General features: G+C 42.0%; 2 long non-coding RNA genes across 2 annotated transcripts; both read right to left on the reverse strand.

The window, feature by feature from the left end:
- Positions 1-7,968: 7,968 nt before the first annotated feature.
- LOC130393846 (uncharacterized) lies at positions 7,969-10,378 on the reverse strand. The gene is made up of 4 exons (XR_008897167.1): positions 10,018-10,378; positions 9,378-9,511; positions 8,441-9,072; positions 7,969-8,338 (listed from the first exon to the last, which is right to left on the reverse strand). It is a non-coding gene; the product is annotated as an uncharacterized LOC130393846 (long non-coding RNA).
- Positions 10,379-14,948: 4,570 nt separating this feature from the next.
- Positions 14,949-16,982, reverse strand: LOC130393848 (uncharacterized). Its single transcript, XR_008897170.1, has 4 exons — positions 16,939-16,982; positions 15,877-16,266; positions 15,718-15,780; positions 14,949-15,186 (listed from the first exon to the last, which is right to left on the reverse strand). It is a non-coding gene; the product is annotated as an uncharacterized LOC130393848 (long non-coding RNA).
- Positions 16,983-22,838: the final 5,856 nt, after the last annotated feature.

Below are 22,838 nucleotides of genomic sequence, written 5' to 3' on the forward strand. Positions count from 1 at the left end.
GCGCATTGTGTCTCCGTGACAGTGCGCTAGAGTGGAGGTAGCACGTCAGTCTTGAATTTCTGCGCGGGGGGTTCGACTCCCAAGTGTTGCAAATTTATGTGAAGCTTAAAAAGTCCTAATTCTCATGCATATGGAATACTTATTCACTAAAGCTTATGGAATTATATTTTTGTGCTTATTTCGAACTTGAACCCATATTTTCAAGGCCGTGCTGGCACCACATCTATGGGCGTAAAATGCATGATGAAAGTCCGGCGAAATTGAACCCCGGTCGCTGGCGTTCGGGTCTTATACCAATCCATTACGCTAGAGCCGCTACCTCTCAGCGGTTGAAAACATGCCATGCATTTCTTAAATAGGGTGTATTTAAAGTGAATTCCCTAAATGATAGAATAAGGCAGGATGGACGTTGCTTATGCATTTTAAATCATCATCATTCTATTTGGATTAATGGCGAACAATTCTGCATTTGGCATAGTTATTTTACAGACAATATGCAGAATATTTTCACATATACGCATATAGACTGCTTGATCTATCGTAAAGGTGAGAAAAATGACGCAAAAAACGCCCCTTTCACGTGAACGCGCACTGAACCTAAAGCGGAAAACCTGGTTCAACTAATTTAATCTAAAGTGAGCTTCGTGGTACCATTTAACTCTGATTGCGAGTTGCGGCTCTGTCGAGCCAGGTTTTCCCAAGAAAGCCTGGGTATGTTCAGCGAGCTTCGTGGTATAGGGCACTGGTCTCAACACCAGACTGACTGGCTCCAGTGGGAACTCAAATACAAATTAATTTAATCTCTCTCAGTTAAAAGAGAGGAAGGGATGTGTTTTAAGTTACAGGGAGAATGTATACAGATTCTTCTAATGTGCATAATAATTATATAAACAAGGTTAATATAATTTGTATATGATTGTATATTTATAGTTATGATTGATATTTCCACGACATTTAGTAGGCCTAAGAGAGAAACAGGAAATCAAAACGTGCTGAAAGTAAACAAATCCCGCATGGGCTCAGACGTCATGAGACGCTCGTAATCCTTAAAGGGACAGCGATCCCTGAACCACCAAGACAGTAAACGACATGCCTAACACAATTGAAAGAACAACACATAAGAAAATACTGTAGGTGAATTATGTTACACTCACTACAACCCATTAAATAGGGTATGATTTCTAGATGTCATGGCAACGTCCGCTCGCGACACTGGACTTGCGATCGAGGCATCGACGCGGACGTTCATTCACATAGCCAAAAACAAGAGAATAGATGGCTAGATAAAATAAACATCAAGAAATACAATTCTAAAAAGAACAGATGAAGCAGCTACAATTTTTCCTTCGCGGTTTGCCTACAGAGCACCGCACCTGCATTTAATGTATCCGTGTATTGTCACAATTTCTCAGTATCAAAGGTGAAAGTAGAAACGGGTTGCCAAAAGCTATCATATTGTTAGTTATCACAGACAATTTTAAGTAGAAACGGGTGGCCAAAAGCTGTCATTTGTTAGTTATCACAGACAATTTTCAACAATGAATGATCTGTACGGAGCTCCATAAGGGACATTAGGGAGAACGCTCCCGGACAGAACCTTAGTTTGGAAGTCATGCTGACACGACAAATAGCCTACTTCCAATAGAAATACAAAATTTAGAAAATAGGCCTACGTTTCCCTGATCACGTTTCAATAGATTAAATAACGTGACAGTGTCACGTATTTTCGTGAGACCAGGTTCGAGCGTGTGCATGGGTTGAATTGGGTGTGTCTCACGCCGAATGGATGAGACATGCAAGCCCTGTACTTACGTGACACAAACCAGCACCAACGAAAGGTTTTCTCCCGCTTGAGATGACGTCTTTCTTTATAGGTTCATGGGTCTGATGCGCCGATTTCCCATGCTGATATCCCCGGAGATTCTCGGGCATCTTAGACAATTTGGCTATAGATTGTCTCATTACACGCTAAATAATATAATTATAGCATATATATATATATATATATATATATATATATATATATATATATAGAATTAGGCAATATATATATATATATATATAGCATTTGTGGTTTTGGCATAACATAACTAGGGTGCACTGTACTATCTGCGCACACCCATTCTGAAGCCTCTCTCTCACTCTCTCTCTGTCCCTCCCTCTCTCTCTTTCTCTCTCTCTCGTACCGTTTTGTGGAGCACGTTAATTGTCTGAGAACACTCCCATTCAGAATGCATTGGTTTACATTTCGTTCTGTGTAGCACGCAAAAAGTCGGACTATCGTGCTCTGGAACACGCTTCAATAGATTAAAGTTTGTGCGCATCGGCACGAAATCGCGTGATACCGGGTTGGAACAGGTGAGATTTCGCGTAACTGGTATTGCTGAAGCAACATCTATTCGAGTAGGATTGGTATTTACAAAAAAATGTATCACTAATGAATTCACATAACAAACATGGTACAGTTGGCTGGAACTACAGCAAACAGGTGAGAATGATGAGATTGCTCGTTTTCCATTACAAGTGGACTGGTATTACTGTTGCTATATGGTAGAGATGATCTAAACATGCAATATAGTTTACTAGAAGTTAATTATAAGGTTTTGTGATGATAGTGGTAGGCTACTCCTCTTCTGAGGATATATATATATCCTCCGAAGATGATAGATAGATGACATGACATCGTTCTCAACAAACTAGCTTAGCCTAAAGCTCATCAGTTTTACCTATGGGATTACTCTACAGCAGACGTTCTTCACTTCGTTGGGCATAGTGGCACAATTCCCACAGTTGCACCTAGGTAGTAGAGATGTTATAAGTTATAATGGTGTATTTTGATGGACAAAAGTAGTCAACAATATGCCATGTCGGGACCAGTGGCGATTTTGGTTTCGAAACTCTGGTGGGGCCCATGCAGGAAAATATTATAACGCAATCCAGAAATACCACATATTACTACCATCACAAAAAAAACAGTAGCAAGTGACAGAGGGGACCAAAATTGCAGCTGAATAATGCCATCACTCAAACGCAAATCTGACGACATATATTAGGCTATTATAGCAATAGCACCACCAAATGGCAGCGTTCAAGATCTCACAATATCAAAACTCAAGAAAACAACAACGTGGCAACAATAAAAACACAACGGCGCACACCCTTTACACAGCAATCAATATACAAAGCCACCACTCACAATATACCAAAAAAAGAAGAAGTATGGTTTAAGTTGCATTAAGTTTGCAGGCCACCATACTGTACAATTAACAATGAATCTAGCCTGATAAAGTGGTTGCCTATTCAGACCTGGATAATCCTGGGTGAAAATGTAAGTAAGTTTGGGCTAAGATGGTAATTACCTGTGCTTTAAGGACAGTGCTGTCTGGTCTCCTTTGTGTGGCTGAGGTGAAACACAAGCATTTTTTTCCGCTTGAACCACTCCTGGTTGAACGATCTATTCTTGTCCTTTCCCTCTTGAATAATGATTAAATCCGTCGGGCGATGTGGTCCCAAACGTTTTATCTCCAACTTCTGTTCAAGTGCTAAATCTCACATGAGACAGATACTCAACACGATTCATCATTTAATGAATGAAAAGTCCATTTGTTGTTATTCACCGTAACAGTAACTGTAACAGTAACTATGTTAGCCAGCTAGCAAGATCTGATCGGCTCCCGCCGTAAACCCCGCCCTTTCTACAAATCAGCCAATGAGAAGAGCTTTGGGGCACTAAACTTCTGGCCCCACCGCCGAAACAGAAGCGGGCGCTGCGCACGCGCTTGCTCGCGCAACAGCACCAGTTTTCTACACTGCAGCAGACGGGGCCATCTCGGCTGTGCCCCACCGAGCGGAACAGACGAGACGGAGCAACGAACTATTTCACACACAACTAATACACTACAACAATTGCGTTCATCAAATTAAAACTGCGGACATGTAATTAATTATTAACAATTAATGTATTATTAACTTATGCTCAATGACATAAAAAAAAAAAAAAAAAAAGTATAATCGTGCCCTGCACGGCAGCGTTCTCTGGTGGGGCCGTGCCCCACTGGCCCCTAATGCAAAGACGCCACTGGTTGGGACATAAAAAGGTTGTTACGGACCCTTGAAGAGTACGAGTAGTCTACTAGCCGCAAGCTAAGTCTGAAAAGCTACGCTAAATACATGATAAATCGCGTGTGTGTATAATAGCATAAACAAAAACTTACCACTGTGAAATGTCCTGGTCCATTCTACGACTAAAATCGCGCTCGTCATTAGGGTCGTCAGCTCCATTATCGCTTTCGGGGTCCGACTCAGGCTCAAATTGGTAAGGTAGCACTGAAGCCATAGACAGAGTGACAGAGTGCCTGAAGAGACGTCAGCACCCTGTCAGCACCAAGATTCTAAATGCCTCAAAATTCTAAGCAACAGGGTGTTTCAGATAGGGGTTGTAATACTCATAAAGTATGAGAAAAAATAATGTGCTAGACAACCCTTTATTGTTGTAAATCAATTCTATGAGGTCAAACAAATTAAATAATGAACAGTAAAAAAGGGCATAATAGGGCCCCTTTAAGTAAATTGCAACTCATTCATGTCACTACAATCAGCGCAATGTATCACATAACGTTCAGGAACTCTGCTTTGCTCTACGGTATGCGTAATTTATTTTCATCGCAATATGTGGATCACAGTAACATGAACAGCTACATTCACAGTGTATACTGCTAACCCAGCTCTACACCGATTGACACACATCTGTCCGCCCCGCCACACCCTCACTCCAACTCTTTATAAATCCGTGCACAGTACTCCACTAGTTAATGTTAGCCAGTTAGCCCGTCAGCTTGCACACCTCAAATTACCAATGTTGAACTTCAATATTAACCAGTTATTTTCAATAGTTTTATTCTTCTCAGGGTAACATAAACGTTATCCAGCTATTATATCACGACTTACTGATCTCAGTGATGTGACGGTGGTGGCAAAGTTGGAAGTGCCTGAGGCACTGGGCACCGCTGGTGTTGAAACCTGAAACAAGAGCCCGCATTTTAGATGTCAGATATAGCGGCAAAGTACGTTAATATACACATGTTAACCACAGCACAGGCTTCATGGAGTAACCCTGCGTTCACACCAAAAGATGCATTTGCTGCCCGAACGCGTTGTCGCCGAAGTTTTGCGGCTGCAAAAGTTTCTCCTCCCCTGGCCAGGCATTTGGCTCAGCCACACACACACACACACACACACACACACACACACACACACACACACACACACACACACACACACACACACACACACACACACACACACACACACACACACACACACACACCAAACAAAACCAGCAAAAACATGACACGGCGACATTGCCCAATGTTGTCACAATCTACATGGGACAACGGCAGAGGACATGTTTATTTCCAAATGTCTGCAAGGATTGGTTTACAAGAGAGATAGTAAAGTGGTGCAAAACAGTTAAATTATTCACCCACGTAAACATGTTACCTACTGTTACCAATGGCCAATCGTAACAAATCGCCTGCTCGGCATGCCATGCATATATGGATGCAGCTTTGAAGGGGACGCAAAGCACAGCTTTGGCAACGCTGTTGAACGCTGATTGGCTGTCATCACGCGTTTGCTGCCGAAAAGTTGAAATATTTCAACTCGAGCAGCATTTGTCGCGCCGCAAAATACGTGAACGCGCCTGCAGCGCAGCACGCCCGTGCCCGGCAGCGCTGCAAATTATGGCAAGCCATCCCCGCCATAAAGCGGCATCATTTAGACGCGTATCACCTTCATTACGCCGTAAAATACGCCGTAAAATGTAGAAAAACGGCGTATTTTACGCCGTCATGCGCAAAAAAGCGCCGCTTTTTACGCCGCAATTTAAGCCTTTCAAGAGCGCGCGTAAAATACGCGCGTTTTGAACATCAAAACGCGCGTTAAATACGGCGTTCCTCTAGTATGCTAATAATCTCCGCCCTTCTTTTCTCTCAGCCAATGCATTCGAAGTGTTTGCGCCCAATCGCTGACCAAGACAAGCAGACCAAATCAGTTCAGCACAGATCTGCTTTGAGAATTTCTCCTCTCATTTGGCGTCAGTTGTAGCGTCATTTAGATATATATATTAGTAAATGCATATTCAACTGTGTGGTTCCCGTGGCCCATTTGATAGAGACGCTTGACCTGTAGGCAGGAGGTTGTCGGATCGAATCCATTTATTACCGTATTTCTGCTTTTGTCAGATGGTCACGCTTTTATGATCGCAATGCTTTTTCGTCGGCAAGCCAGACCTCCTGTGTTATAAGTTCAGACAGTGCCTTTTTAGTCAGCCAGCCAGATCATCTTGGTGTCTTGTAACACGCTTTATAAGTTATAACACGTTTTTTAAATTATTATAGCCATCGAGCCTTTATTTTCATGGAGTTATCGTTACATCCTCTCGTTCAATCGATATAAATACACAGTGGAAAGGAGTGAGAGGGAGCCACAGTAACAAAAGTGTCAAACAAGCTGTCCTCTAAATCACCATTTCCCTAGGCCTATATGTTTTCATGCCGACAAATGGTTGAAATAAAGTAACGTTGTGACCCGGCGTTTATTAGACTTGTTAAATGCAGAAATGCTTGCTGGCAGTGTCTATTCAGTTTCAACACTCCAATTCCAAAATTATGTTTTCATGTCGTCAAATGCTCGAAATAAAGTCAGGTTGTGACTCGACATCTACTTGACTTATACACCTCGACGCAGGTCGAGGAAATGTTTGCTGGTTGGCGTGCCACTGCTTGGATAGGGAAAAACCTACCTTTGCCATACGACTACTTCATTGCTGTTACAACTGACTCGTTAGCCCCTAACCCCTAAGAAGTTAGAAAGCATTTATATTAAGATTTAATTATTAACTATAGTGATATGTCAATTAAATATGATTTGTGTTAAAACTCGGTACATTAATGAAGTGAAATAGCACCATAGACCACCATCTAGAGTTCTAAATTAACGCACATTACTTTAACTTCTGCCACATTGCACTCTCTCCCTACAAGCTTTAAACTTGGTGTGACTCATTCCCCTAGATAGGGATACTGATTGATAGAGGTTTTGGTATAGGCCTACCATGTTATGTTTCCAAGCTGATATTCACTTTGAAAACTGGTTCTTTATGTAGAGATTTATTTTTTTATGTTCTAGTTGTTTTCTCTTAAACTGTACAAAAAAATATTAATTCAGAAGCTTTCATTTGATTCCATTTTTATTTATATGGTCCTTGTGGTTAAGAAGCAAGTCTTTCTTCTATCACAAGGAGTCTATAAAGGATATCAGGCCACGGATTATTAGCATTCCATGTTCTCCCCTGGGGCCACTGAGAGGGTCAAACTGTGCCTGAATGTGCTCCATCACTGCTTCTTCCAAAGGATAGTCGATATGAGGCACAGTTACCCTCTCTTGCCAGTCTACTAGCAATGCAACTTCTTCATCAGTTGCAGCAGCAGCAGGGGCAGCAGCAGCATGAGGAGGGGCAAGGCCAGCAGCATGAGGAGGGGCAAGGCCAGCAGCATGAGGAGGGGCAGGGCCAGCAGCATGAGGAGGGGCAAGGCCAGCAGCATGAGGAGGGGCGGGGCCAGCAGCATGAGGAGGGGCAAGGCCAGCAGCATGAGGAGGGGCAGGGCCAGCAGCATGAGGTGGGGCAGGGCCAGCAGCATGAGGAGGGGCAGGGCCAGCAGCATGAGGAGGGGCAAGGCCAGCAGCATGAGGAGGGGCAGGGCCAGCAGCATGAGGAGGGGCAGGGCCAGCAGCAGTTCCTCCAAAAATGTACTGCATGGCAGATGAACTTCTTCCCTGCTGCTGGAGACACCCTTGAACAAAGATCTGCAATGGACTCATGTGACCTTCCGTCCTTAGCCCATGGTGATTCCACTGATGGACAAAGTCGGCTAAATCTCTGTTCAGCCTTGGAAGATACACATAATGGAGAGCCCAGAGATGCATATCACTGTCAGGGTTAATTATGCCCTCACTCTCCAAAAAGTGAAATAGGCTGTGGTACACGTTTGTGAGTCCACGCCAGAGATCCCCCCAGAGCCTCTCTATGCGTTGGTTGTGTACGCTCCTCCCTTGAATGGCGCTGCCTCGTCTAAAACCTCGGAAGAGGTTCATCATGAGGCACACAGAACTGTTTTCTCCTCCTTTGTCAGTCCTGACCCTGGAGGGCACACCATAGCGATCCACAGCATTGACAAAGCTTTCCAACACTGTGCTGCTGCGGTTGTTGGAGGAGGCACGGAGGAAAACAACCAAGCGACTGTAGCCATCTATCCCTCCATGGATGACCATCCTCCACCTACAAAAACATACTTAATATAAATGACAACGCAGCCACTGACATAATATATTGCAAGTGCAAATATCTGATGTAATAACAGAGTTTAGAAATGGTAAATACCTTATCAACTTGTGGTTACCATCAATGTGCCACAAAGAGTTAGGACCTTGTACTTGGTAGGTCCTTCTCTCTGGTCTCTGCAGTAAGGATCTAAGTGCAGCTGCCCCAGGGTTTGTGCGCAGCATACTTTCTCGCACCCTTCTACGTTGGACGCGGAGTCCCCTTGCACGCAGCGCCGCTCGTACTGACTCAGGACCCACCAAGTCATTGCCAGAAACCAGCTCCGTGACTAGGTCATCCAGATCCGATTCGGGCATAGTTGAAAATGTCTGGCGCAGGTTTAACACTCTGTTAATAGAAGGAAAAAAATATGTTTAGCACATTATCAATCAATATTGATTGTTTTATAGTGTGTATGTCTGTGTGGGTATATGTATGATACATATACAAATTATAATGCATTGATGGAAAGCTCCATCACATAATGACAGAGCAAAAACAAATTAAACATGATTTAGCCACTTGCCTCAAACGTCGTTGAACAGTACGTTCGGACACATTAAGAACACCAGCCATCTGAGGTATGTTGAAGCCACAAGACCTCAGAAACAACAGCTGTTGCCGAGTGATGGAAAAAGTAGGTGCTCCTCTCCTTCCTCCCTGAACCAACTGGGCGTGGTAACCAGAACCAACTGCAAAAACAGGAAAATTAGTCTTATCCCTATTTGGGAGAATATTTTATATACAATACGTATATCTCCACGATTTCCTAAGTACATAGGCCTACAATAATCAACCTAACAATCCTTGCTGGTTGCTCATCGTTGCTCATTGCTTTTGTAATTTGTTACAGGATATTTTTGAGGTCAGTGTGTTTTGGTCTTGGGTTTTCACATGTTTCATTTAACATATCCTAGGTCATTATCAGGAGGAGCAAAAATAGGTAAACTGTTCACGGTTCATGTGTTACAATCATGTAAGACAAATGATATAATACCTTGCCCTCCTTGATTACCAGCCATTCGGATTTCTTCTAACAATTCTGCTAGGTCGCTGAGAATTTGGTCAGCATCTTGGACATTAATCAAATTTCCCCTTGCCCACTGCAGGCTCCTCTGCATTATCTCCAACCTTAGAAAATAAAGCAAAAGTTAGGTTGACTTGACCATGACCACCAGCCAGATTATTTTTTAAATACAGCCCCTTGATAAATTTACATTAAAAAAGTATTTCTGCTAAATCTAAAAGGTTTAACAACTGCCATCTCACCTCGACTAAACGTTTGCATACAGCACGCAAGATGGATGCCTGAAGGCATCCATCTTGCGCAGTGGAGAGACGGTGGAGAACCAGCACCATCAATATGGCCTACTACAGCGTTTCTACAGCTCGATTTGTTTTGCAATGAGTCCATATTTAAGGAGATATTACTGAAACGCATCAAAGGAAAAGGCGGAAAGATTTCCCCAAAAGAGAGCAATGTGGACCCCCCCCCCCCCCCTTGATAACTTAAACGACTTCTTACTACGCAGAACGGCATCACTCTAATTTCCTTAAGTCGACAGTAAGTTCTCCGCACATCAGGGGTCAAATAGGAAGATGTCAGCCAACAATATGAAAGATCTGAGAAAAAATACCTGCGTAATGCTGATTGATGTTCGCCTACATGAGGCCCGTCCATCAGGAGACGTCGAATGGAGTCGTTGAGAATATTCCTGCAACGCAAGAGCAACGTTCTCCGAGCCATTATTATCTGTTGTGGGTGTCTCCAGCGGTAGTCCTTCACTAACCCTAACCCCAAAAATGCTACTCTATATAATTGGCCGAGCAGGTAACGCCCTTTCGATGGTCATCAGAATAACACCTCCTACTTTACATGTGTAAATTGAATTCCAATAAGTGTCTGCCCCCCCCTGCATTGTTTATTAATGGCCATCGTTTGGCCTATGTAAATCAGACTATTAGGGCCGTCTAGCACCATAGGGGGTCATCCCTCTGTTCCCCGGGTCCTATGTTCCCCGTTTTTTCAAAAGAGTCCTATGTTCCCCTGTATCAATATATACCGGGGAGCATAGGACCCTTTTTCTGAAAAAGGGTCCTATGCTCCCCACTGTGGCGGATACATAGGACCCTTTTCTGGGAAAAGGGTCCTATGTTCCCCGCAATCTCGCAGTCCTTTATTATGTCCATGAATCTCTCAATCTTTAAAAATATTTAAACTCTGACGCGGCATTCGCGTGATGACAGCCAACCAGCGTTCAACAGCGTGGCCACTGAATGAAATGTGTAACAGCCAATCAGCGTTCAACCGGCCAACTCAGTGCAGCGCAGGCCGGGGTGAACTGCAGCATGGAGGAGAAAGTGATTGTTGCCGTTTGCGACTCCCGGAGCTCTATATAGTATAAATAAATATATATATAATATGCTATTATAATCTCGCCTCCGGATGGCCGTAGGGCGGGGAGCTCTCGTAGGGATTGGGTTTCTCGGATTTTGTTTACCTGCGTTGCTATGGTTTCCGGTCTTGTGTGTTCCAACGGTTTATTAGGTAGGCCTGTAATAAATCTGTCTAATCAATACTTCATTCACTGCCTCTTCCGTGTTCCTTACAATATTATGAAAAGAATGCGTCGGGTTCCCCAACGTCCCTCCCTCTTCCACAAAAGCTAGACATGCAATGGTGGTTATCTCCGCCGGAATTTGGCAGTAATGTTGGAAAAAGTAACAGACCGGGGAACATACATATCGGGGAACATTAGAACATAGGACCCTTTTTGGGAAATGCGGGGAACATGGGACCCTTTTAAAAAAAAAAAAATGATCCTATGTTCCCCAGCCTCTTATTGCCTTCGAACATCAACATGGTCAACTCCCTCACATTTTGATCATGTTAGTTCCATGAACAGTATCAAACATTAATGCACTGATAGAAGAATGGAGTTGGTCTGCAAGGGTAGTTCTAATATTATTTACTTGGGCAGTGTGCTGCCAGGCACCTTCATTACCTTTTTAAGAATGTTTTTGCCATTGTAATAGACAAATTGGGACAACATGACAAACTGATTTATAAAATAATTTATATATGAAAACCAGGAACTGAACACAAGGGGAATGAAAACAAGGTAAACAAACACATGGTTATCAAAGAAAATGACAGGAAGAACACATAGAAACACATGAGAAACTACAAGCTAAAAGTAAGACACAATAACTTATGAACACAATGTAGAAACTAAGCCACTACCCATGAAAGAACAAGGAAAAAGGGTGAGCAAATATATATTATTATTTTTAAATAAACAGATTATTTTTGTTTTTAAAGAACAAAAACAGACAAAAAGACTAAACTAAAAAGCTAAATTTTCCCAAAACCCAATGACCCCCTCAGTGCAAGACACATTAAATCCCGGAACTCCGTTTCGCATTCCATACCCCTGGGGAGAAACAGAGAGAGGCTGCAGGTGGAGGCAAAGGGGATGCGTTTTACACCTGGCTCCTGATCATAAAAATTGATCGAGCAACGGTCTGGAAATCCAAGCGGGGGGAGGCAGTCTGCTCCGGTGAGGAAAATCAGCAGTTCTTCAAATTTGAAATCCACAACACCCTCTGCAGACATCAGTTTAAAGTAATTAAACAAAGTCATCTTAGATTAGGATCTTAAGTCTCTATAATGTATGAGTAAATCAGGCTACATTAAACCATGTTGCATTCATATTACGATTGTTAGATATGTATATTATGTAGAATTTCTCAAGCAAGACATAATTGGACCTTGATATGAAATTCAAACATGATGCAGGAGCCAACTATCTATACAAAAATGTATTTACAGCTCTATAGGATGATGAAGGCAGCCAAGAGCTAGTTTGAAACAGACCATCACGCTCCTCCTCAAAGACTAATTACTACTATTACAAACCTCTGGCAACTAATCCTCTCCTCATTTAAACGCAATTTGTCAAGAAGAGTCAAGATCAAAGTCAGGAAAGCATCAGACCCAGACTAATAGGCATAGTCTGTCAATGGAATGATGAATTACAATGCCAAAAAGTAATTCAGAATTTTACAATACCACGCACCTTCAATGGCCAACAGCCAGTCCTCAAATAGGTAGAGGGTGCTTTCCTCCATCTCCCACCTGTTGCTTCCTTCCTCGCTCCTTGCTTTGATAAAAAGCGACAGCAGTTTGTGCCGGGTGAGTTTTTCCCCAGTGTGGGTGAAGACAGGAACAAACTGCCTCCAGTAGGACTTGACCAGGTCCCAGAATCGGCCACAAGAATTCATGCCAGCAGTAAATTGCTGGATCATGCTTGCGACTCTGTTGAATAAATGGTTAGCCAGTTAATTTTCGAATCATGCCAGGTCATGTAATTATTAGTGCTGTCAGTTAAACGCGTTAATAACGGCGTTAACGCAAACCAATTTTAACGGCGTTAATTTTTTTTATCGCGCGATTAACGCAAATTATTATTTTAATAATTATTTTTTTCTTTTTAGCTGCTACGTTCAAGGCAGTATGTTTGTATGTTCATCGTTTAATTGCACTATAGGCTTTTTTTTTGTATCGTCCTGTTTTGATCAGTTTATGCCAATGATGTTATCAATAAAAAAACATTTGCACAAGGCAAGCCGATGCACTTCTCCATGTTGATAAGAGCATTAAAATGAGAACAATTAATGGGACAAAGAAATCAAGGGATATTTAGCATAGAAAAAAGATTTGCGATTAATTGTGAGTTAACTATGACATTAATGCGATTCAATATTTTAATCGCTTGACAGCACTAGTAATATTACAACGACTTTGATTTGTAAACAGTTTGCATTTACAGTTTGTACATTACTCCATGAGGTCTCAAGAGTGAACTGAAAAAGCTTAGAAAATACAAAGACATGGTCTCGCTCTCTGTGGAAATTAGTTATTCATAACTCTTGTTTCACACACTCATGTACACAAACTTCAATTTTCCTGAACAAAGTTATAGAAGTAATACATGCAGGCCAAACCAACAAACCCTTTCAGGGAAGTACGGTATATACAGGCCATCACCTCCCAATAATGAAAAAGGTCTATAATTTTGCACAAAGTAAAACTATCTTACCGATGAAAAATGAAATGCGCCACAACTCGGTTAAGGACTCGTGGGAGATCCTGGAGGTTGGCCGTGTAGACTGTTGGTACACCACAGCCAGCAATCCAGTCCCCACACACCTGTTTTAGGGTCGCCAGGTCCTCCTCTGTGCTGCAGGTCTTAATCTTTACAAAGTGAGATTGACATTATGGGTGAGCATTGTGAATTCCAGATTATTTGGTTATCTTCTTGTTTTTTCATGTAGCACTATAATTTTAAATGTGCATCCTTAATAAATGCTAAGAGTCATACATAAACGGCATTGCACTTTGTTTTTAGAGGTTGTAACACACCTGAAGTAATACTCTTAGTGTTACCTGGTCTATCTTGCTCTGGTCATCACTCTCAATTGGGAGAAGCCCAAGGTCCAAATTTGTGAGGTCCACCTCCTGGTTGCACATGAGTGCAAACAGGGAATTATTGAGACAACGGAGGCCTGGTCCATTGTGGATAATGGACCAGGCCGTAAGTTTTCCCGCCGTATAGAACTTATTCTGGTCCAGGGCTTGAAGATCGTATGAAAAAAAAGATCCCCAGGGAGCTCTGGACCTCGAGCATCAGCAACCTGTCACAAAATGTTAAGGGAAATTTGTTTCGAATAGCATACATGATAAGGTGATTGACACGATCTGGCAGATAGGAACCAAGTGCAGGTCAAATTTAGCTTGTGAATCCAGACAAAACTTTACAGGAACAGATTGTGACAAACATGCAAAATGACCAAATGACAAGGAACAGGATTCAGGAAACTAACCAAGGCACATGGTAAAATCAATAGTTATTGCTCACCTAAAAAACTCCCTCCTAGGCCCGCCGTAGTCGGCTGCCATCTCAGAGACAAATTCAACTGAGGGCTCTTTGTGCCAGCCAAAGTACGTCTTGGAGAGTGCAGCACAGGCACTTCTCAAGACATATCTCCTCCTGGCAATCACAGTGAAGGTGCTGCCTGTCTCCAAGTTGTCCTGTCTAAATGAGTTGAGAATCGCCTTGATGTCCACATTGTCCTATAATGGAATCAAGCATTTTAAGTTTCACAAGAAATAACAATTTTACATTGTATATTAACACAACAAAAAAAAATCTCACATTGTATATTAACACAACAAAATATTTGACATTGTAAAATAAGACAACATGCAGGTTTATGTGCTTACATCAGGATCACTCCTGTTGGGGGATCCAAGCAGGACTTCCTCCAACTCCTCATCTGATGTCAATGTGATGACATCCTCTCTAAATAAGGGAAATGATTCATGCATAGACAAATGTCAAGGACATTCTCATGGTGACAAACACACAAGGCATCAGACAGCACAATGTATTTTTGGAAGGCTATGGATTAAACACAAATTGTAACTTTATGTGCATCATGTTATATCTGTAAATAAAGCAATACTAAAAACGAAATATAACTGTAGGTGGTGGCAATGGGGAGTTTGGGACCGATTGGGACAATGGTATTCTCAAAAAGTAGGATTCTCCAAAAAGTCATTTTACCCATTTCCCTTTACATCATCAAGTATCTTTCTGTGTAGTATGTAGCCAATGATAATGACAACCAACACAAAGACTCAAGGCTTCATTTATGTGTATGCCATTACAAGACGTTAGAATGGAATTACAATCACTTGCCTTAGCAAAGCCTCATGTTCTCCACCGACTGAAGATGCATTGCTATGGAAGGGGGAAAAGTAAAGTTATAGAGGTCGGCAGATTTAAAAATATCCAAGAGGAACAGACTTTGTGAAATTTGTGATTGTCAAGAAGTGGACAATGAATCTCATTTTCTTTTATACTGTCCCTTCTACGATGAACTAAAGAGTACCTTTTGTAAATGAACTGTTGGCACAAAACCCTGAAATATTCTGGAGTAATGATGATCAGGATGGAATCTTTGTTTACCTTCAATGTTTATACGTTAGCATCTTTTGTTACTAAAGCCAGCATGAACCGTGAGGATGGTTTATATCGTTAATGTTAATATTGTTTAGCATCTACTTTTGGTTTTAGGTCGGTCTATGTTTTATAATGGTGTCCTATAAGCCCTTATATAGTCCTTATATGTCCTATAAGCACGCTAATGCATGACACAATAATAAAACAAATCTAAATATAACAGTAACAGACTCAAAACCCAGCGAGTATAAAATTAATCAAATCCATAGCTATCTCTAGGATGGCTTTCTTGAAAAACAAGTGATTTACCTCACTGATACCCCAGGCTGGATCTCAGGGATGGCAGGGGATAATTCATCCTCAGGGGCAGGACTAAGAAACCAAAAATAACATTTCTGCTTTTAGATATTAATTCCAAGACATTGCCTTGCCCATGTTGCAAGTTATAGTTCCACAAATACCCCTTACTTTGTCATAGGTCCGGGTGGCACGACGTTTTCTGTGGTGGTGGGGTTGCTGTAGAGCAATTAGTCATGAGTCAGAATATAACCTTATTACCAGAGACAAACGGGACAACTTAAAAACAATGTGAAGTAGGCCACAACAAGAAAAAAACACTTGCCTCATTGTGAGTTCCTCACTGGTGGAATTCTAAAGGAAATTAACAGCATTAATTTATAGCACGACATATTACATTACATAATACAAAATGTAAACATATTAGCTGACCTTTGGCCGAAGATATAAATTGGACCGTTGCAGTGCCTGGTGGGTATGTATGTCCATTGGGCACTGCTCTGTAAGGGGCACCACCTCCCGCTGTCCATTTACCCGGCAAAGTTCAAATTCCTCAGGCACCTGTGAGAAATCCTTACAATTTATAAAGCAGATAAGAGGAAAACACGTACACCATCTGTTGTAGGCCTATGTCACTATTAAAACGGTCGTTTTTGGAAATACCATTGCATATTGGTGTTAGGCAATTACACTTAACACTAGGAACGCCGGGCCATTTCTACTTACTACTAGCGCCACAAGAGGGGTCAAATGACCCCTAAATCATTTGTATGAGAGGCTGTGCATTTGCACTTAATGATCACTAGGTGGCGCCAATGAGCTATTACCGCTCGAGCGCCACATGTGTGTGTCACAAGCCTAGTCCTCACGATTTTGTCATAAATGTACATATATGAAATACAAACAGCCTATATTTTCCCAAAGGGTTTAAGATTAAATGATATAAAAAATAAAGTAATTAAATTAATTGAGATAGGCCTATATTGTTATCGTGGATATTTTCTCAACAAATATATGTATTCCATCAAATTTAAGAAACTGCAGTTGGCTGAGTGGTGTAGAATCTGCTCTGCAATACGGGGGACCCGAGTTCACGTCCTGGGTATGTCTTTAATTCTTGCCGTTGGCTTATTTTTGTGATTTCCTTTATATCAAAGAAATTAGGCCTAACGATTTACTTTTTATGACGGCTGTTCTAGTGTTAAAATAGCTAATTGAATAGCTAGAACATACCCCAGTAATGTTGTCCCGGAGTATCTGATGGAACTGCTGGGGTGTGAGGTCCAGGGCCACCACAACCCTAACGGGCGCTGTGGCATCTATGAACAGACAAAGACATGTCTCAAGAGCTTACATGAAGCCCAATACGATGGGAAATCTAAAGTCTACATGACCACACTCCATCCGTTACCTTAAGGGGATCTATTATGCTTTTCGACTTTTATGAACTATAAACGTTGGTATAATGATTGAGTCATGTTTAACCATACACAAAGAACAATCTAGATTTTCGGGAAACTCTTCCTCTCATCTGGGCGCTTTCAGCATTCTCTGTCAACGCTCCGTTTCGTCCTTCTCCGCCCCCTCCTGCCAACCCAACTCTGTTGTTATTGGTTACATTACTTGGAGCGCGAGCGCTGGCAGATTTGACCAGGCATATGGGGGCGTGGCAGGTGTACGTCTACGTAGATGTTTCCCGAAAATGTGAACAAGTGAATCGGAATCGTTGTCCCGAGTGTTTAGCGCTCTGCACAGCAACCCCAGACTGTAAGCAGGGGTCGAAATGCATGTACGTCATTATTTGACACTTTAGTATGGTTAAACATGACTATCAATCATTATAACAACGTTTATAGGTCATAAAAGTCGAAAAAGCATAATAGGTCCCCATTACCTCTGTATGTATGGCTCCAAATAAATCGTTATAAGGGTGTAACTGGCTGTAATCAAAAAATCGTATTCATCCAAACTACCTCTGCCAAAAAAAAGCTATCGACTTACCATTTCTATGCCTCACAGAAGTAATGTCACTTCTTAGGACTGCGACTTTAAGGGTTATTTGTCGGGGCCTTCCTGTCCTGGTGCCTCGCCTCCTTCTGGGCACTGACCTGGCACCTGGCTCCTGCCTAAAGCCCTGTAGTCTACATCCAAAATGTAAAGAGTATGTTTGTATGCCTTTATGAAAATGAAAATAGAAACAAGAACATTTCATTCAGTCCTTCTAGATCCAGTTTGCCCGTACTATGCTAGCACGTGGCAACGGGCAATACTAGCCTGCTAATAAAACAGTCGAGGCAAATCAACTATAACGCCTTTTTTCATCATTATGTTTTTGTATTTATTTGACGGCACAGCGATCCGGGGATATTCCCAAAATATCCGGGGCTAAAGCCTCGAATGCTACATCGTGACGAAAGAAACGGTAACAAAATGTTTACGCTTAGTCCATCGTGTAGGCTAATACACGAAAATACCTTACCTGTCCATGACCGAAGATCCCTCTGCCTCGACTTCAGTTAAAATTCGGTTTATATGTGCATTCAACCTATCTCGCAGCTCTGTCATCCGGTGCCGGATTCTTGCTGGCCTCTCCGACATCTTGAATGATTTTTTTAAACCGTCAAACGCCTTTAAATAGACCCAAATGTGGCGGGAGAGTGTGTTTCCTCCGTCAAAGTTTCTGCGTCCAATAAGCGAACAGAGGGAGTCGCTGAGTTCAATGACGTTGAAGCCAGTCAGTCATCTGATGAAATCTTCACGCACGGTTTACAGCCTATAATACAGTTTTTCTCAGTCGCTTTGGTTCATTTCTCAGATCAGAATTGAAATTCTCAAAACTACCGGTTCAATCTTCACATCAGTGTGTCACTTGTGCACATGAAAAAAACACTTTCTCATTTATTTGAACACGTTGCAAATGCTTTGGTACATCCATGCACTCTTTCCTACATTATCAATTGCTTATGTCATGTTGATCAAAATGTATTGTAATGGTCTCTATGGAATAGTCTCACCCCCACAACATTTAGGTATTAGTTCATTGCATAAGTCTTTACATGCAAAATGGTTGAACAAGTTGTCATAATATGTCAAGCATATTTCTATACATTTTTATATACTGGCGTTAGACTCTATTTTTTGTTATTTTTTCTAAATCTGTCCTGAATTGGTCAATTGCTACCAGGTGAATCTTGACTCTAAAGAAGGGAAATGTGTGAAGTGTTAGATCAACCAATGATCAACCAATAGCTCAAAGGTGCATCTCCTGAACAATGAACTGGCAAGTATATATATAGCTGGAGCACAACACAATGTTACAGTAAATTGTCTGAGAATTTGTGGCCCAACAGACAGGAACGTCAGGAGTTGTAGGATGACTGCACTGTAATTCCGACAGCAATGCATGTACAGTTTACCCTAAGGAGATTTTCCTATGTTCACATTTCTAGCAATGACAGGGTCTGTCAACAAATTACAGTACAAACAGTCAAAGCGTAAATGTGAATCTTGTCCAGTCTCTTGCAATCAATCTCCCACATACACTAAGGTGTAACTTACAATTTACAATAATTGTCTTCAAAACTTTAGCCATGGTTTTCATCAGAACATCCTTCCAGAGTAGGTTATATTGACAACATGACTAAGCAATTTGACTGTCTTATCCGTAGACATGACACAAGGAATTGTCATTTTGATGACACTGACATGTTCATCGACACAGATATTTACTTTTGAGAAACTAACTATGGATTTTGAGCAAGAGACTTGCTTTTGCATGAAATCCATGGTGTTTTGCTATTTGTACGAATTATTTTGAGAAATGCACTTACTTTTTTGCAAATTTCAATTCTGATCTGAGAAATGTACAAAAGACAAAAACTGTAATATATATTTATGGCTTCTACCGTGCGACATTGCACAGTTTTTATAGGAATGAATGGGCCATTTTGGAATCCGCTGTCAATTCTATAATAGCTCCATGGTCCAGACACTGTACAAATCACATGAAGTACGAGATTCTGGTAGGACCAGTGCTCGAAGTGGGCCGGTAGCCTACTCGCCGGCACTTCTACATTTTACCCTTTGGCGTCCCTGCCCTTTTTCTTGCGTACCGGCACTTGTCACAGGCTGCCGGTACTTTACTCTGTTTAAGTGCGTTTGCAGAGTTGGGTAAATGGGCCTGCCCTCGCGGTCTGCCCGGGCCAAGTTTCGGGCAGGAAGGGCCCCCCCTTCCTGCCCTCGGAGTCCAACCGGGCCAAGTTTCGGTGCGGGCGTCCCAGTTAGGCCCTAGAATAAGGTATTAAAATTTTAGGGCGATAGGACCTTCTTATCTCAAAAAACTGTTTTTCCACCACATTCTGAACCATTAGGTCTTGCAGGTAACACTTCTGAGGGGCTTTGTCCAAATGACACTCCATTTGGGAAAACTTTTTTTCTCTAAGGGCTAGAACTCCAAATCTCGGATATGTCGTTCTCGGGTTCCCGGGAAATGTGTTTAAACATTTTAGTATCCCTAGCTATCTCGAAAAGGGGCGTGACCTCCAACAGTACAGTAAATGTATATAAGACATGTTTCTAGTGAGGAGAGAGGTTCGTTTCTAGTTTTATTTATATTTATAGTTATATTCAGTTATATTTCGTTTTTAGTTTCTAGTCCTAATTTTTTGTGGGATGGAGGTGTATATTTGTGGCTTAAGTTCTGTAGACACCGCTGGCCTGTGGCCACGTTTTTGAAGTCTGGGGTCAAAAGGTCAAAAGGAGCCGGCACCACGCCGCTTATGAGATAACAAAAAGTTAATGTCTATTTCTCTCATAACTTTTTGTCATTATTAAAGAGAGGCCTGATTCTCAGATATGCATGTTGGATGGCTAGGGTGTAGGTCTGGGAAGAACTCCAGGCCAAAATCTTGCAAGCGAGCAGCTGGGTGAGGTGCAACGAGATGGAGCACTTGCTGAGTCATTTCCTGTAGGGCTGGAGCCACAGGTGGAAGCGTATGCGTCCTTTGCGAGCCCCTTTGATGGATAAGAGACCCCAAGGTACATCTTACTTAAATGTTAATAATAAATAATAATAAATTAAATGTATATAGCGCTTAATATGGTATTCTAAGACGCTTTACATATTGCCCTATCAAAACTATGTAAGACAGACTAGGAATAAAAGAAAAATAGAGGTTAAACATGAAGAATAAGGTGGTAGTTAGGTGGGGAAGGCTAGTGTGAAAAGGTGTGTTTTGAGGGCAGATTTGAAAGAAGAGAGGGTTGGAGAGACTTTGATGTGGGAGGGGAGTGAATTCCAAAGGGTGGGGGCAGCAACTGAGAAGGCCCGATCACCCCAAGTCCGTCGCTCAGTCCGTGGAACTTGTAGCAGGTTGGCAGAATTGGACCTAAGGAATCGGGAGGGGGCGTGGTGATGGAGGAGGTCGGCAAGGTAGGGGGGGGCTAGGCTGTTGAGGGCCTTGTAGGTGATGAGTAAGATTTTGTAGTTGATTCTTTGTTTATTTGGAAGCCAATGGAGTTCACGGAGGACAAGTGTGATGTGTTCTCTGGAGCGGGTACCAGTGAGGAGGCCTGCAGCTGAGTTCTGGACATATTGAAGTTTTTTGAGGACTTTGTTGGTGGTGCCGTAGAGAAGACCATTACAGTAGTCAAGCCTGGATGAAATGAAAGCGTGGATGAGTGATCACAGCAGCGGTAGTTGACAGGTTGGGGCGGAGGCGGGCGATGTTTCGGAGGTGGAAAAAGGCAGTTTTGGTAATATGGTTAACATGGGGGAGGAAGGAGAGAGTGGGGTCCAGGATAACTCCAAGGTTACGGATTTTGGTGGAGCCGTCAATGTTAAGGGTGAAGTTCAGAGTGGATTGAGTGAGGGTGTCATGCTGCTGGCCTTGCCCCTCCTCATGCTGCTGGTCTTGCCAACTAGAACATAAAAAAATAAATCTCTACCTAAAGAGAACCAGTTTTCAAAGTGAATATCAGCTTGGAAACATAACATAGTAGGCCTATACCAAAACCTCTATCAATCAGTACCCCTATCTATGGGAATGAGTCACACCAAGTTTAAAGCTAGTAGGGAGAGAGTGCAATGTGGCAGAAGTTAAAGTAATGTGCTTTAATTTAGAACTCTAGATGGTGGTCTATGGTGCTATTTCACTTCATTAATGTACCGAGTTTTAACACAAATCATATTTAATTGACATATCACTATAGTTAATAATTAAATCTTAAAATAAATGCTTTCTAACTTCTTAGGGGTTAGGGGCTAACGAGTCAGTTGTAACAGCAATGTAGTAGTCGCATGGCAAAGGTAGGTTTTTCCCTATCCAAGCAGTGGCACGCCAACCAGCAAACATTTCCTCGACCTGCGTCGAGGTATATAAGTCAAGTAGATGTCGAGTCACAACCTGACTTTATTTCGAGCATTTGACGACATGAAAACATAATTTTGGAATTGGAGTGTTGAAACTGAATAGACACTGCCAGCAAGCATTTCTGCATTTAACAAGTCTAATAAACGCCGGGTCACAACGTTACTTTATTTCAACCATTTGTCGGCATGAAAACATATAGGCCTATAGGGAAATGGTGATTTAGAGGACAGCTTGTTTGACACTTTTGTAACTGTGGCTCCCTCTCACTCCTTTCCACTGTGTATTTATATCGATTGAACGAGAGGATGTAACGATAACTCCACGAAAATAAAGGCTCGATGGCTATAATAATTTAAATATAATTAACTTATAAAGCGTGTTACAAGACACCAAGGTGATCTGGCTGGCTGACTAAAAAGGCACTGTCTTTGGAACTTAACACAGGAGGTCTGGCTTGCCGACGAAAAAGCATTGCGATCATAAAAGCGTGACCATCTGACAAAAGCAGAAGTAAGGTAATGAATGGATTCGATCCAACAACCTTCTGCCTAAAGGTCGAGCGTCTCTATCAAATGTGCCACGGGAACCACACGGTTGCATTTGCATTTACTAAAATATATATCTGAATGACGCTACAACTAACGCCAAATGAGAGGAGAAATTCTCAAAGCAGATCTGTGCTGAACTGATTTGGTCTGCTTGTCTTGGTCAGCGATTGGGCGCAAACACTTCAAATGCATTGGCTGAGATAAAAGAAGGGCG

This window comes from Gadus chalcogrammus, chromosome 12 (genome assembly GCF_026213295.1).
Source record: "Gadus chalcogrammus isolate NIFS_2021 chromosome 12, NIFS_Gcha_1.0, whole genome shotgun sequence".
Taxonomy (NCBI): domain Eukaryota; kingdom Metazoa; phylum Chordata; class Actinopteri; order Gadiformes; family Gadidae; genus Gadus; species Gadus chalcogrammus.